General features: G+C 43.0%; 1 long non-coding RNA gene across 1 annotated transcript; it reads left to right on the forward strand.

The window, feature by feature from the left end:
- Window positions 1-319: 319 nt before the first annotated feature.
- LOC129137114 (uncharacterized) lies at window positions 320-3,425 on the forward strand. The gene is made up of 2 exons (XR_008539285.2): window positions 320-685; window positions 1,710-3,425. It is a non-coding gene; the product is annotated as an uncharacterized LOC129137114 (long non-coding RNA).
- Window positions 3,426-16,997: the final 13,572 nt, after the last annotated feature.

Here is a 16,997-nt window from a genome sequence, read left to right on the forward strand (position 1 = left end):
TATGTGGGGTGTGTGTGTGCACATGGTGTGTGTGCAGTGTGTTTGTGTGCAGTGTGTGCATGTGCATATGGTGTGTGTGCAGTGTGTGTGGTGTCTGTGGTGTGTGTGTGCACATGGTGTGTATGCAGTGTGTGTGGGGTGTGTGCACATAATGTGTGTGCAGTGTGTGTGGTGTCTATATGTGGTGTGTGTGCAGTGTGTGTGGTGTCTGGGGTGTATGCATGTGCACATGGTGTGTGTGCAGTAGGTGTGTTTATGGGGTGTGGGCAGTGGGTGTGAGGGGTGTGTGTGCATGTGCACATGGTGTGTGTGCTGTTTGGTGTCTGTGTGTGGGGTGTGTGTGCATGTGCACACGGTGTGGTGTGTGCAGTGTGTGTGTTATGAGTGACTGCTTCTCTTAGCATGTGGACATCAGTCTTCCAGACCAGCTTTCACCATGTGTCTGGGAACATAAGAAACAAATTTCTGCAATAATTGTTACACAGCTTTTCCAGTGAGGGACCAAATCTCTGTCGTGAGTGGGTATCTGCATCATTTCGCAGGAGGGAATGTGATGTCCTGGCTTGGCTCACACCCTCTGTGGGTTTAGGCACAGGTTCCTGCTGGATCCCTCACTGTGGCCAGAGAGGGAGGGCTCTGCTTCACCACAGGGCACCAGAAGAGGACTGGTGCGCGGGAAGACCAGGTAATCATAATGCTATTAATAATAGCAGTAATCATACTGTTTTATACATTGTATATGTCATAAGGATTTTAACTTTCATGTAACATAATTGCTGTAAAAGTTTCCCCAGTTTGTTTTGTGCTATTTACCTGGTGTTAAAATGTATAAGAATTTACATTTTAGGTACGTTAGGTTTATTCCTTTTTATATGGTTTCTGTTTGAAATTTTTATTTTAGAAGACATTCATTCTCAAAGTCATAAAACACACACACATCTAATTTTCTTTTTTCTCTCTCTCTCTTTTTTTATATTTAATACTGGAATTAACTTTTATGTAAGATGTAGGACCATGATTCAATTCTGTCATTTTATATTCTCAAATCATTACCCAATATTTTAATATCACAAATGGAACAATCTCTCTGTTTTGTGGGTTTAAAATGTTACCCTGTTACTAGATAAAATTACACTCAATTTCTGTGTTTTTAATTCTCTTTCATTAATGTGTTTATTTTTGTGCCATTTCAAATTTGTTTAATTTTGGATAGTGATAATAATCTTAAATATCTTATAGTAAATTTTATAATAATGGCTCTCATTGTATGTGTGTGTTCAATATATGGATTTAAAATCACATGTTCTTGTTTGAAAATATTTTTCTTGGAATTTTTATTGGAATTTGAGCATATTTTTAAATGATTTACAGCAAACTAAAGAGTTAATATTATCGAGTCCTGTCATCCAGAATGTGACATGCAAATTCCTCAGACCTCTTTTAATGCCATTTAGTCAGAATTAATATGTTAAATCAATATAAATTAGTATAAATGAGTATAATTAATGATTAAAATAAATTAATGTGTTTGGCTCCACGTTTCTGTCTTCTGCCTTCTATCACTGATGTTTTATTCCTATCCTTGTTGTTTTCTATAGTTTCTTTTATTATGTCTTTTTCTGTCTTGTGATTTGAAAACTATATGACACATTGTAATGTTTAATTTTTCTAATTTTTTGCTTTTAATTTTAACTAATTTTATTTTTTAGAGAAGTGCAGGTTCACAGCTAAACGGAGCAGAGAGTACAGACTTCTCATATGTCCCTTTCCCCACACACAGCCTCCGCACTACAGCTTCCTGCCTCAAAGGAGCACACCTGTAACAACCAGAAACCTACCTTGATCCTTCGTTATCACTCAGAGCTTACAGTGCACATTCACGTTTACTCGTCACGTTGTACGTTCTGAGTCTTGACAAAAGTATAATGGCAACAGGATGTTATTCACTGCTAACAGGAGATGAACTATCAAGCCACAAAAAAATACATGGAGGAAACTTAAATGCATATTGCTAAAATAAGAAGCCAATCCGAAAAGTCTACGTACTGTTCGATTCCAATTATATGACGTTCTGGAAACGGTGAAACTATGGGATCAGTAGAAAGATCAGTGGTTGCCATGGACCAAGGGGAAGGAAGAGATGGATACACAGAGCACAGAGAATCTTCACGGCAGTAAAACCATTCTGTATGATACTATAATGGTAGATATATACATTTGTAAAAATCTATCGTAACTTTTAATCTTTTAAATTACATTTTTTTTTTTGATGGAGTCTTGCTCTGTCGCAAGGCAGGAGTGCAGTGGCATGATCTCGGCTTACTGCAACCTCCACCTCCCGGGTTCAAGCGAGTCTCCTGCCTTGGCCTCCCGAGTAGCTGGGACTACAGGTGCCCGCCACTGCGCCTGGCTAATTTTTGTATTTTTAGTAGAGACTGCGTTCACCATCTTGGCCAGGCTGGTCTTGAACTCCTGACCTTGTGATTCACCTGCCTTGGCCTCCCAAAGTGCTGGGATTACAGGTGTCAGACACCGCACCTGGCCATTTTTGTTTTAAGAACTGCAGACAAACTGGGTGCAGTGGCTCAAGCCTGTAATGGCTGCATTTTGGGAGGCTGAAGTGGCTGGATTGCCTGAGCCCCAGAGTTCAAGACCAGGTGGGCAACATAGTGAGATCCCGTCTCTACAAAAAAAGTATTAAGAAAACATAGCCAGGCATAGTGCTGCATGCCTGTAGTCCCAGCTACTCAGGAGGCTGTGGTAGAAAAATCACTTGACCCAGCAGTTTGAGGCTGCAGTGAGCTATGATCATGCCACTGCACTCTGGCCTAGGCGACAGAGCGAAACCCCATCTCAAAACAAAGAACAACCAAAAACCTAGAAGCACACCTCAGAGATAGTGTGGGTTTGGTTCCAGACAACTGCAGTAAAGCAAATGTTACAAACAAAAACCTACAAGCACACCTCAGAGATAGTGTGGGTTTTGTTCCAGACCACTTCAATAAGGCAAATGTTACAATCAAGTTAGTTGCATAAACATTTTATTTCCCAGTGCTTATAAAAGTTATGCTTAAACTATATTGTAGTCTAATGAGTATTTAATAATTATTAATTAGTAATTAATAGCATGTCTAAAAAACTGTGTACATACCTTAAGTTAAAATACGTCAGTGCTAAAAAATGCTAATGAATATCTGAGCCTTACCAAGTCATAATCTTTTTGCTGGTGAGAGTCTTGCCTCTATATTGATGACTGCTGGCTAATCAGTGTGGGGGCTGCTGAAGGTTGGAAGCATGTGTCAATTTTTTAAAACAATGAAGTTTGTTCCTTTCACAGATTTCCCTGTAGCATGTGACGCTGTTTGACAGCATTTTATCAACAGTAGAACTTCTTTCAAAATTGGAGTAAACCCTCTCAAACCCTGCTGCTGCTTTATCAACTAGGTTTATGGAATATTCTAAATCCTTTGTTGTCATTTCAACAATGTTGATAGCATTTCCACCTGGATTAGATTCCATCTCAAGAAAATATTTTCTTTGCTCGTCCATAAGAAGCAACTCCCTATTTGTTCAAGTTTCATCATGAGTTTACAGCAATTTCATCTCATCTTAAGGCCCTAATTCTAATTCTAGTTGTCTTGTGATTTCTACCACATCTGCAGGGACTTCCTCCACTGACATCCTGAGACCTCAAAGTCATCCATGAGGGCTGGAATCAACTTCTTCCAAACTCCTGTTAATGTTAATATTTCATCCTCCTCCCATCAATCACAAATGTCCTTAATGGCATTTAAGGATTGCTATTAAGGACATTTGTGATTCACGGGAGGAGGTTCAAATATCATGAAAGGATTAATGGTGAATCCTTTCCAAAAGGTTTTCAATTCAGTTTATCCAGATTCATCAAAGAAATCACTATCTATGACAGCTATACCTTTACAAAATGCAATTATTAATTAATAAAAACACTTGAAAGTCAAAACCACTCCTTGATCCACAGGCTGAAGGTAAATATTGTACTAGCAGCCATGAAAATAACATTAATTTCCAAGTACATCTCCATCTAAGCTTCTGGGTGGCTAGGTGAATTGTCAATAAGCAGCAATCTTTTTTTCTTTTTTCCTTTTCTTTCCTTTTATTTTTTCTTTTTCTTTCTTTTCTTTTCTTTTCTTTCTTTCTTTTTTTTTTTTTTGACGTAGTTTTGCTCTTGTTGCCCAGGCTGGAGTACAGTGGTGCAGTCTCGGCTCACTGCAACCTCTGCCTCCAGGGTTCAAGCCATTCTTCTGCCTCAGCCTCCCGAGTAGCTGAAATTACAGGTACTACCACCATGCCTGGCTAATTTTTTTGTATTTTTATTAGAGATGGGGTTTCATCATTTTGGCCGGGCTGGTCTTGAACTCCTGACCTCAGATGATCCTCGGCCTCCCAAAGTGCAGGGATTACAAGTATGAGCCACTATGCCTGGCCAACCAACAATCTTTTTAAAAGAATCGTTTTTTTTTTTTCTGAGCAGTAGGTCTCAATAGTGGGATTAAAATATTCAGTAAACCATGCTATTAACAGATGTGCTGTCACCCAGACAGTGATGTTCCATTTCTAGAGCACAGAAAGAATAGATTTTGCATAATTCTTAAGGGCCCTGAGATTTTCAGAGTGGTCAATGAGCACTGGCTGTAACTTAAAGTCACCAGCTGCTGTGCTCCTCAAAGAGAGTCAGCCCATCCTTTGAAGTTTTGAAGCCAAGCGTTGACTTCTCTCTAGCTATGAAAATTCTACATCTTCACTAAGCTTAATCATTTCTAGCTCTGGACTTAAAGTGAGAGACTTGCAAGTCTTCCTTTCATTTGAGTTCTTTGAGGCCACTGTGGTTACTAATTAGCACCCCTGGTGGGTGTCACCCTCCTCCCTCCTCTATTGAGTTCACCTACACCGGGGCTTGGGGAAAGGTGCTTCCTGCACCCCACATGCCCTGCGCTCCTGGGGCTCTCCCACAGGGGGCTTTCGTGAGCCAGGCAGCAAGGGCTCCTCCCTGTCCTCTTGGTGCTGTGGGCCCTGAAAGTTGTAGAGTGCGCCCCTCACTGTGGCAGGAGCAGTGGCGCTGAGCGTGCCCACGGGCCGCGGCTTGGGTCTCTCTCGTTTTCCGGGTGGTATGGCCGTAGACGATGGCAGTGGCGCCTGGCTGGCCCAAGAGCCCAGTCCAGCTGCGCCTGCCTGATTCCAGGCGTCACCACCAACCCGGGGGCCGTGAGGCTGGGATCAGGCACCCTGGAGCCGCTTGCCTGTGGCCGGGCTGCTCTCCCCCTCTACGCCCAAGCACCACCATCGCCGCGCTGCGCTTTCCGCCGACCTCCCAGAGCGTCCCGATGTCGCCGGCGGCCAGACCATGCGCGAGACAGCCCAGGCGCCAGAGGCCTCCATCCCCTGCCAGGGCTCTGGACTCTCCAGGCAGCCACCCTCTCGCTGAGACTCCAGGCCTTCTCTATGCTCTTGAGCTCCCGAGCTTCCAACACCTGGGGCCCGCTTAGGACGGGATGTGCTCCGAGGCGTCAGGGCCCGGGGCCCACGGTCCTGGGGTCCCCTCCGGTCCTCCGCCTTGCCGCGGAAAATTTATTTTGGATTCCTCGCCGCCCCTCCTGCAAGGCCCCCTCTTGCCCCACACGCCCAGAGCCGCCAGGGCTGCCCAGGGGCGAACAGCCGGCCCAGCCCCACGGGCCCTTTTTCTCACAATGCTCACACCATCGTCGCTTGTTCTGACGAGGACCCGCCATGGCCAAAGGGGCAAGAAGGCTCTGCTTTGCCCCGCCCTGGCACTAGAGCCCCGGCAGCCTCATCCCGGGAAAGAGGGGCTAACGGACACCCAGACACACCCCACCACTACCACGAGCAAACCCACCCTGACACACACGGATACACACGGGTGCATGCACGCAGACACACACACACACACCCCACACCCGGGCACACACACACAGACACACAAAGACACAGACACAGAGCGCTTGAAGGGAGACCACCCCTCATATTGTGTTATGCCCAATTTCTGCCTCCAAAGAAAGAAGAAGTAAAATCTAAAAGGCAGAAATGAAATCCACAGGCAGACAGCCCTGCGCCACACCCTGGGTCTGGTAGTTAAAGATTGACCCCTGACCTACTCGGTTATGTTATCTATAGATTACAGACATTGTATAGAAAAGCACTGTGAAAATCCCTGTCCTGTTTTGTCCTGATCTAATTACCTGTGCATGCAGCCCCTAGTCATGTACCCTCTGCTTCCTCAATCCATCACGACCCTCTCACGTGGACCCCCTTAGAGTTGTAAGCCCTTAAGAGGGACAGGAATTGCTCACTCGGAGAGCTCGGTTTTTGGAGACATGAGTCTGTGGATGCTCCCAGCTGAATAAAGCCCCTCTTTCTACAACTTGGTGCCTGAGGGGTTCTGTCTGCAGCTCCTCCTGCTGCAGGAGAGCAAGGGAGAGAGGGATGGAGAAATAGAACCAGAGGCAGAGAGAGAGACAGGGATAGAGAGAGAGAGAGAGACAGAAAAGGGGGGAGGAGAGAGAGAGGGGGGAAGAGAGAGCACCACAGTAGAGCGCGAGGTGGAGGGGGAAGTAGAGAAAGGGAGAGGGTGAGGGAGTTGTGGAGTGACAGCGACAGAGCCTTGGAGAGGGAGGCTCTGCTCAGGTAGACAGGGCACCTTTCAGCAGGCCGGGGTGGGGTGGAGGGTCCTTGGGCCGGGCTAGAACAGGGGGTCAGGGCCCCGCACCCAGGAAAACCAATGGAGACCTCAGACGTGTTTTTTTTTCTTCGATTGGTTGGTTGCTTTGGGGGTGCGTTTCATAAGGTCCTTCCTTTGTTTGCTTCTTTCTGTCTCCTTGATGCGGTGGGCCCCGAGATTTGTAGAGTGTGCTCGTGTGTCTGGCGGGAGCCGTGGCACCGAGCCTGTCTACGGGGAGAGGCCTGGGTCTCTCTCCTGTCCTCCGGACTGGAGTTTACACGAAGTCGGTGGCATTGGGAAACAGGGTGCACAGGGACGGATTTCCTCGTGGCTGGCGAAGAAAATGTCCTTCCTCTGGGGAAAGCAGCCCTCGGGTTCTGGAGCTGAGGTCTTGGCTGGGGTCTGTGGCACCCGCTGCCCCTGCTCGCCCCTTCCACCGGCTTGGACGGTTGCAGTGACGCTGAATGAATGAATACAATTGCCTGGGAGTCCGGGGAGCGTGAAGACACCCGGGACCTCAGGGAACCCGCGCCTGCACCCTCGGGGTCGGTCCCGTCCCGCCCGGGTTGGGTGGGGCTGCCGCGAGTCGGAAGAGGTGGGATGCTGCTGCCTGGCGGTGCTGCAGCGGCGGATCTTCAGGAGGAGGTTCTGGGCTGCGGCTGGGGCACGGGGGCGGTCAACGGGGAGCAGAGGCGGGGGGCAGTTGGGAAGCACGGAGACAAAAGGGGGAAAGAAGGAGGGAGCGGGAAGCCAAAAGCCTATGGTACCGCTATTACCAGGCGGAATCCCATCCAAGTACTAACGAGTCCGGACCCTGCTTAAGCTTCAACAGATCAGAGGCGAGCGGGCGCGTTCAGGGTGGTGTGGCCTAGACGCCAGCAGCGGCGCCTGGCTGCCCCAAGAGCCCGGCCCAGCCAAGCCCGCATGACTCCAGGCGTCACCGCCACCCCGGGGCCGCGGGTCTCGGATCCAGGACCCCCAGAGGCGCTCGCCCGTGCCCCCGGGCAGCTGTCTCCCTCTACACCCGAGGACCGCCGGCCTCCCAGAGAGTCCCGCCGTCACCGGCGGCCAGGCCTGGCTCAGGACCAATGTGGCACCGCCCTGCTGTTGCTGGGGGGCGCCGCCGGAGGCCTCTGTCCCCTGCGCAGGCCTCCGGCTCTAGGGGCGGCCTCCTTTCCGCCCACGCTCCAGTCCTTCCGGGAGCTCCGGAGCTCCGGGGCTTCCACCACATCTGCCGGCTCAGGACAGGTCGTGCTCATCCCTTAACTTTTTAACTTTTTGTTGTTTCTATTTATATTTTATTGTGCTATGTCTTGAAATGTTGTTGTAGCTATTACTTTTGATTGGATATTATTTAGTATTCCTACTTTAAATAAGAGTAGTTTGCACACCACACAGCTATAGTGTTATAATATTCTGTTTTGTTTTGTATCCTATTAGCAGTGAGGATTTTTTTTACCTTTAGGTGATCATTTATTACTCATTAATGTCCTTTTCTTCCTGATTGAAGTACTCCCTTTAGCATTCCTTTAGGACAGGTATGGTATTCATAAAATACTTCAGCTTTTGTTTGTCTGAAAAAGTCAGTATTCTTTTTTTTTTGAAGAACATTTTCACTGTATATTCTATTCTAAGGTAAAAGTTTCTTTCCTTTAGTACTTTAAATATTTATTGCTTCTCTCTCCTGGCCAGTAGAGTTTCCACTGTAAAGTCTGCTGCCAGACTTGTTGGAGCTCCCCAGTAGGTTATTTGTTTCTTTTCTCTTTCTTCCTTAAGAACTTTTATCTTTGACCTTTGGAAGACTATTGAATGCTTTGAAGTAGTCTTTTTTGGGTTAAATCTGCTTAATGTTCTATAACATTTTTGTAGTTGAATATGGATGTCTTTCTCTAGGTTTGGAAAGTTCTCTGTTATTATCCCTTTGACTAAATTTTTCTACCACTGCCTCTTTCTCTGCATCTTCTTTAAAACCAATAACTCTTAGATCTGTCTTCGTGAGGCTATTTTCTAGATCCTCCCCTGCCTCTTTCTTTACATCTTCTTTAGAACAAATAACTCTTAGATCTGTCTTTGTGAGGCTATTTTCTAGATCCTGTCGGCATGATTTGTTGTTTTTATTCTTTTTCTTTTGTCTCTTCTATGTATTTTCAAAGAGCCTGTCTTCAAGCTCACTATTTCTTCTGCTTGATCCATTCTGCTATTACATGGCTGTAATGCATTCTTCAGCATGCCAATTGCATTTTTCAGCTCAGAATTTCTGCTTAATTTACTGTAACTATTTCAATCTCTTTGTTGAGTTTAGCTGATAAAATTTGGAATTTCCTTACTTTGTTATCTTAAATTTCTTTCAGTTTTTTTTTTAATACAGCTATTTTGAATTCTCTGTCTGAAATATCACATATCTCTTTTTCTCCAGGATTTGTCCCCAGTGCCTTATTTAGTTCACTTGGTGAGGTCATGTTTTCCTGGATGGTGTTGATGCTAGTAGATGTTCTTCAGTGTCTGGACATTAAAATCTTGGGCATGCAGTACCATATGAGAAGTTTAAAAAATAAAATTTAAAGAGAGAAAAGGTGAGTATTTATTGTAGTCTTCACTGTCTGGGATTATTTGTAGCTGTCTTTCTTGGGAAGGCTTTTCACATATTTGAAAAGAGTTGGGTGTTGTGATCTAAGCCATATCTGCTTTATGGGGCACCTTATACCCAATAATGCTGTAATTCTTCCAGACTCAGAGAAGTACCACCTTGACAGCCTTTAACAAAATCCAGGAGAATTTTCTGGATTACTAGCCACAGACTCTTTCCCTACCCTTATTTTCCCTCAAAGATACAGAGTCTTTCTCTCTGTTCTAAGCCACCTAAAGCTGGGAGAAGAAAGACACAAGCACCTCTGGCCACCACCACTATGACTGCCCTGGATCATACCTGAAGCTGTCACAGCACCGGTCTTGCTCAAGTCCTGCTGCATGCACTTTCTGACGACTCCCTATGTTCACTCAAGGCCTTTGGTCTCTACAATTAGCAGGTGGCAAAGCCAGACAGGCCTGTGTTCTTTCCTTTAGGGCAGTGAGATCCCTCAGTCCCTGGCTGGGTCCAGAAGTGCTATTCAGAAGTCAGGGCTTTGGCCACTTTTTAATAGGGTTTTTTGTTTTTCTCTTGTAAATTTAAGTTCCTCATATTGAATATTAGATCTTTGTCAGATACATAGTTTGTAAATATTTTTTCCTCATTCTATAGGTTGTTCATTCTATTGATAATTTCTTTTGCTGAGCAGAAGCTTTTAAGTTTAATTAGATCCCACTTGTCAATAGTTGTATTTGTTGTTTTTGGTGTCTTTATCATGAAATCTTTGCCTCTTTCTATGTCCAGGATGGTATTGTCTAGGTTGTCTTCCAGAGTTTTTATAGTTTTGGGTGTTACATTTAAGTATTTAATCCATCTTGAGTTGATTTTTGTATATGGTATAAGGAAGAAGTCCAACTTCAATCTTCTGCATATGGCTAGCCAGTTATCCCAGCACCATTTATTGAATAGGGAATCTTTTCCCCATTGATTGTTTTTGCCAGCTTTGTCAAAGATTACATAGTTGTAGGTATGCGGTCTTACTTCTAACCTCTCTATTCTGTTCCACTGGTGTATGTGTCTGTTTTTGTACTAGTACCATGCTGTTTTGGTTACTGTGGTGCTGCAGGTTAGTTTGAAGTCGGGTAATGTGATGCCTCAAGCTTTGTTCTTTTTGCTTAGGATTGCCTTGGCTACTTAGGTTCTTTCTTGGTTCTATATGAATTTTTAAATAGCTTTTTTCTACTTCTGTGAAGCATGTCATTGGTAGTTTAATAGGAATAGCTTTGGACAGTACAACCATTTAAATGATATTAATTCTTTCTTTCCATTAACATGGAATGATTTTTCATTTATTTGTGTCTTCTCTGACTTCTTTGAGAGGTGTTTTGTAATTTTCATTGTAGAGATTTTTCACCTCCCTGGTTAGCTGTATTCGTATGTACTTTATTCTTTTCGTGGAAATTGTGAATAAAATTGACTCTCTGATTTGGCTCTTAGTTTGCCTCTTCTTGGTGTATAGGAATGCTAGCAAATTTCGTACATTGATTTTGTGTCCTGAAACTTTGTGGAAGTTGTTTATCAGCTTAAGGAATTTTGGGTCACAAGTATAGGGTTTAGATACAGAATTATGTTGTCTGCAAACAGAGGTAGTTGGACTTCTCTTTCTATTTAAATACGCTTTATTTCTTTCTCTTGTCTGATTGCTCCAGAAAGGACTTCTAATACTATGTTGAATAGGAGTGGTGAGAGAGGGCATCCTTGTCTTGTGCAGGTTTCAAGGAGGATGCTTCCAGATTTTGCCCATTTAGTATAATGTTGGCTGTGAGTTTGTCATAGGTGCCCTTTATTATTTTGAGGTATGTTCCTTTGATACCTCATTTATTGAGAATTTTTAACATGAAGCTTTGTTGAATTTCACTGAAAGTCTTTTCTGCATCTGTTGAGACAATCACGTGGTTCTTTAGTTTTATTTATGTTATGAATCACATTTTATTGATTTGCCCATGATGGACCACCCTTCCATTCCAGGGAAGAAGCTTATTTCACTATGGTGAATTAGCCTTTTGATGTGTTGCTAGATTCAGTTTGCAAGTATTTTGTTGTGGATTATTGAATGGATGTTCATCAAGGATACTGGCCTGAAGTTTTCTTTTTTTGTTTTGTCACTGCCAGGCTTTGGTATCAGGATGATTCTGGCCTCATAGAACAAGTTGGGGAAGAGTCCCTCCTCCTCTATTTCTTGAAATAGTTTCAGTAGGACTGGTACTGGCTCTTCTTTGTACATCTGTTAAAATTTGTTAATCTATCAGGTCCTGGGCTTTTTGGGGGGTTGGTAGGCTATTTATTATGGATTCAATTTTTGGAGCTCATAATTGGTCTGCTCAGAGACTGAATTTCTTCCTGGTTCAGTCTTGAGAGAGTATATGTGTCCAGGAATTTATTAATCTCTTCTAGGGTTTCTAGTTTGTGTGTATAGAGGTGCTCGTAGTAGTTACTGGTTGTTATTTTTATTTCTCTGGGGTCAGTGGTAACATTCCCTTCATCATTTCTAATTTTCTTTATTTGAATCTTCTCTCATCTTCTTTATTAATCTAGCTAGTGCCCTATCTTAGTAATTTTTTCAAAAAACCTTGATTAAGTGATCTTTTGAACAGTTTTTCATGTCTCAATTTCTTTCAGTTCAGCTCTGATTTTAGTTATTTCTTGTCTTCTATAAGCTTTGTGGTTGAGTTCTCCTTGCTTCTCTAATTCTTTCAGTTGTGATGTTAGGTTGTTAATTTGAGATATTTCTAATTTTTTGATATGGGCATTACTTCTTATGCCCAACTCTAAATTTTGTTCTTCTAGAAAACTCAGAACTATGCTTTCTAAACCAATTCAAACTTTCTCAGTGAATCAACCTGGACTCCCTGAGGCCAAGTTAGCAATTTTCCATTACACGTGGTTCTCTTTCTCTGTAAGAATATCTAATGCAACAATTCAAGTGTTTCTTTCCCTCCTGGTAATGCGGGGAACTCCTTTTGGCTGAGACCAAGACTTAAAACCTTGTTCTTTCAACATTAATGAAGATCTATTTAGAAAGCCTCCATTTTTGCAGAAAAGATATATAAACACCAATGAAAATCAATATGAAATTATATGACATACAATTATATTGTGGAAAGACTGAATAAATAAGTGAACTAAGCTCTAAGAAAAAAAGATGATGATATAAAATGATATAGAAGTAAAAACCTGGGCTAGTATAGCATAATTAATGTATCAGTAAAGTATGTACATTGTAGAAGTGGCAGGAAGACAGCATAGAGAGTGAGACATGACCAAAAGCTTTAAGGAAAGTTCTATACCCTTAAACGAGATTAAAGTGGACTCAGGAAAACATGGGCCACATGAGGGGAAGGACACATGTTCCAGACGAGCCAAAGCTCAGAACATCTCTACCTTCTCCAGGAGGAAAGGGGAGGCAAAGCAGCAGGCAGAAGACAGCACGGCCTCATCAGCACAGGGCACCCAGGCCAAGCCAGGTGGGCTCCATCATACAGGTAGTGAGGAGTCACTGCCAGGTGGGCTTTATTCATTAGTTTGTTTTGTTTCTTTTAGTAACGAAGACACATGATCAAAGTTGCCCTTTGTAAGTGTTGCTGCAGCTGAACAAAAAGATGGATAAAACCAGTGTTTTAAAAATTATGTTGTATAGAGCACTAGCCTCAGTGAGATATTAGTAGAACACACAGGCACACACATGGACACACACTCACACTAAGCCCAGATTATTCTGGCAAATGCTGGGTTAAGCAAACTAAAAGAAACATGTTTAGTGCTGGACTTCTCAGAACCTGGAATGTGGCTATATGACTCATAAAACAGCAAGGTTAAGACAGAGCATGTCATTTTTTCCCAGAAATGCTGAAACACTTTCCTTCCCTTGGCTTCAGTGTCACCTTCTTTCTCCTGGTTCTCCATCAACCTCTTTGGCTGATCCTTCTTGATTTCCTTTTTGACAATCTGCTGCTGCTCAGCCATTCTCTTTTCATTCCCCATGGATTTCTCAAGTGCGTTTCTATTCCTGCATTTTAAACTTTCCTTGTTTTTCCTGACACCTCTCCTTGTCTGACCCACCCCTGTTCTAAGGCAGGTGTTCCATCTGTGTGTGCTTTTGGCATCCTGGGATGCTCCCAGCATGTTCCCTGCCACACTCCATCAGGTTTTCTCCGCAGACTCTGTGAGGGCAGAAGGCTTGTCTCCACCATTCCTTCAATTCTCAGCACATAACACAGAAGCTGACTCCATAACATTTAGTTGGCCAACTGAGACTAAATATATGTTCCTCTAGATCTTAAAAAGTTACAGAAACATAGCACAATAGACAAAATATTCTCTTTAGTCAGGAGTTCTCTATATATGTACAACAGTTTGAAGTCATTATTAAAGCAAAGTGAAAGAGAAACTGTCACAGAATTCCCTAAGATAAATTATTTTGCTTTAGTCTTCATCATGTGAGATAATCAAGACCATGTGTTATTGTAAATATTTCTAGCTTACAACACAACGACCTGATTTTTATTGTTTGAAATAACCGCAATATAAATCAGTTAATTAAAAATTGCATAAATAATCCTTTCAAATAAAATTCTGCCTAAATTTTACATTACTCATATGTTCAAATGATAATGAGCTCATAGGCTTTTCCAATACCTCAGTCAAAACACTGTACTGATTCCAGCTGTGGGAATAGTATCTGAAAGTTATTTTACAGATGGGGAAAAGGTACTTACGTGACATTGGCCTTTGCACTACTGTGCCCTTTTAAGTCAGGAAAAAGCTGTTCCCTTAAAATCCTAAAATCTCTTCTGTCAGGTCTGAAGGGTGGGTGGGAAACACAGTTTTACAAATTTTAGCCACAGATGTTTTATTCCTTGCTTAAAGCAGTGACTAGATAAAGGCCAGTAGAAGAGTCTCCAATGTTTCTTTAGAAGCATGTGCCTGAGAACATCTTCCAGAAACACTCCCTTGTCTCTGCCCAAAATCACCTTAGGTAGGAAAATTGAAACTCAGCAGCCTGAGGGGATCCAAGGGGATCACTGAGCTCTGAGTCTTATGAGAGAAGAGAGAGAGGTCTAAGACTTTTTGTGTATAAATTTATGGGTTCCAAGTGTAATTTTGCTGTAAGCGTGGATGGCATAGTGGTGAAGTCAGGGCTTTTAGGTATCCATCACCAGAATAATGCACATTGTACCCATTAAGTAATTTCTCACTGTTCACCCCTTCCATCCCCTCACCCTGCTGAGTCTCCATTATCATCCCACTCTCTACGTCAATATCTACACATCTTTTAGCACCCGCTTATGAGTGATAAAATACGATGTTTACTCTGTGTCTGGCTTGCTTCACTTACAACCATGGCCTCCAGTTCCATCCATGTGTCTGCAAAAGTTATGATTCTATTATTTCTTATGCATGAATAGTATTTCATTGTGTATATTTTCTACATTTTCTTTCTCCAATCATTTGTTGATGGGTATTTAGTTTCATTTTACGTCTGTGCTACTGTGAATAGTGTTGCAACAAATACACAAGTACAGTTATCTTTCTGATACATTGATTTCTTTTCCTTTGCATAAATACGCAGTGGTGGGATTGCTGAATCAGAGCCAATAGATGATCAGTAATGGTGGCCAATCATCAGCTAGAAAGAAAGTGCTTAGCAGGGCTTGAAAACACCAAAACTCTGAGACCACTGACCTTCAAAAACTTCAACAGCCCTGAGTGAAAAGTCCAAACACATTTATCTACCATTCAAAGACGCTTTATTGTCTGTCCTCTGTGCATCTCAGTAGTCTCTTTTTACCACACTGTCTATATACTGCATGAGCCATTTATATGAAACTATCTGACATTCCAAGGCATCTTATACTATATATTCAACCATGTATCCCTAGTACCTAGCACAGTCCTGGCATATAGTTTGCTACTAAACTTTTACAGAATGAAGGAATTATCTTGTATCCAGGTTCCAAGTTTTAAGGTGATTCTTCACTAAAAAAAAAGTATTACAGTTCACAAATAATCTACTTCCCTTTTTACAAATGGGATCAATTTTAATCTTATCTCCTAATAACATTACTTTCATTTACTCTGATCTAAATATACTGTCCTAAGAGAGCAATAAGAAAGAGAGTTGAAGCTGCAGTTTGAAGAATTGTACATGGTCCTGTGATACCCTGCCTTGTTTTAACCTGAGTGACTCTCTCCTAGCGGAGAGAGAGCCGGACAGACTCCATTTTAGTTTCTTCACGTGCAGCCCCCTTTACCTCCCACCCTTAATTGCATAACTAGTGTAAACTGACTCAAAGCAGATCCAGGAATGCACTTACTGATAAGATATTGAGGCAAGCTGCACCAGCTGCTCCTGGGTACGCACTCAGTGAATGTCACGCAAAACCTCTGCATTTCTCTCTTTGTGATAGTTTAAGCCCCTGCACCTGGAACTGTTTATTTGTTTTGTAACTGCTATTGTAACCAATTAATTTTTTAACTATTTGCCAGCTCTGCTTCTGTAAAACTTGTTTCAGCTAAACTCCCCCCTCCCCTATTTAGACCACGGTACAAAAACAAAACCAGCCCCTTCCTCGGGGCCAAGAGAATTTTGAGCATTACATGCCTCTCAGTTGCCGGCTAATAAAGGACTCCTTTATTTGTCTCAAAGTGTGGCGTTCCTCTATAACTCGCTTGGTTACAACAGTCCACACTGTGGCCTGAGGTGCATCGCCCACCTGAGCTTCATCTGTTATGTATGTCAGGGAATATAAGCAGGGTGAGAGTGGCCTCATCAGAGGACCCCAGATCTCTGGCTTACCCATCTGGCATGTGCACCTCTGTGAGCAAAGACTTCAGAGCCAGATGACAAGAATGGCCCAAGCAGTCCACCAGGGAAACCTGGGCCCAGTGTACGTCAATGCAGAGCATCAAGCATGGTGTAACAGGTGCACAGTTGCCTACTGCTGTTCAGAGATGACTGCATCCCACATACTGTAAAATGAGGAAATGCAGAGAAGCAGATGTAACTGAAGAAGACAGCAGAAGCAACAAGGAGGGACAACCAGGACCTAGGAGGGCACCATGCCAGAGACGCCTGGACCCCACGCTAGGCTCAGTGCCTGTTATACTCTTGGGAGCCAGCACTTTCCCTCTCCATCACATGACATACTTGCCATTATTTGTTGTGTAAAATATTGTCCTTAGTTTTCACCTTTCCTAGGAGACACAGGCAGAGCCTGTGACACTACAGCTTCTGGCACACAGTAGGTAGGTGCATCACAAACATCTGCTGAGTTCACACACTCTTGCCTTCTCAAACCTTCTTGTCAAGTCTTCAGTGAAACGGAATTGCTGATTGAGCAAGAATTAAACTTCTAGAGACTCCTGGATCCACTGAAGTTTGAGACAAGGTGAGATTTGTTTACTGTCATATTCCTAGCTCATAACATATTGTAGTCACTTTAAAAAGTTTGTTGAATAAGTGAGTAAATTGATTCATATGTCATACTTAGCTATATATTTTCTGAGTAAAATTGATAAAGTTAATAATTTAAGTCTAGCATAATTTTGCTTTACTCATTCAACGAACCTGACAATTCAACTAGGTGCCAGGCACACTGCTGCTGAAGAAAAAGAGGTATAAGATATAACTTCTGTCTACAAGAAAGCCACAGTCTA

The sequence above is a fragment of the Pan troglodytes genome, chromosome 16 (genome assembly GCF_028858775.2).
Source record: "Pan troglodytes isolate AG18354 chromosome 16, NHGRI_mPanTro3-v2.0_pri, whole genome shotgun sequence".
Classification (NCBI taxonomy): domain Eukaryota; kingdom Metazoa; phylum Chordata; class Mammalia; order Primates; family Hominidae; genus Pan; species Pan troglodytes.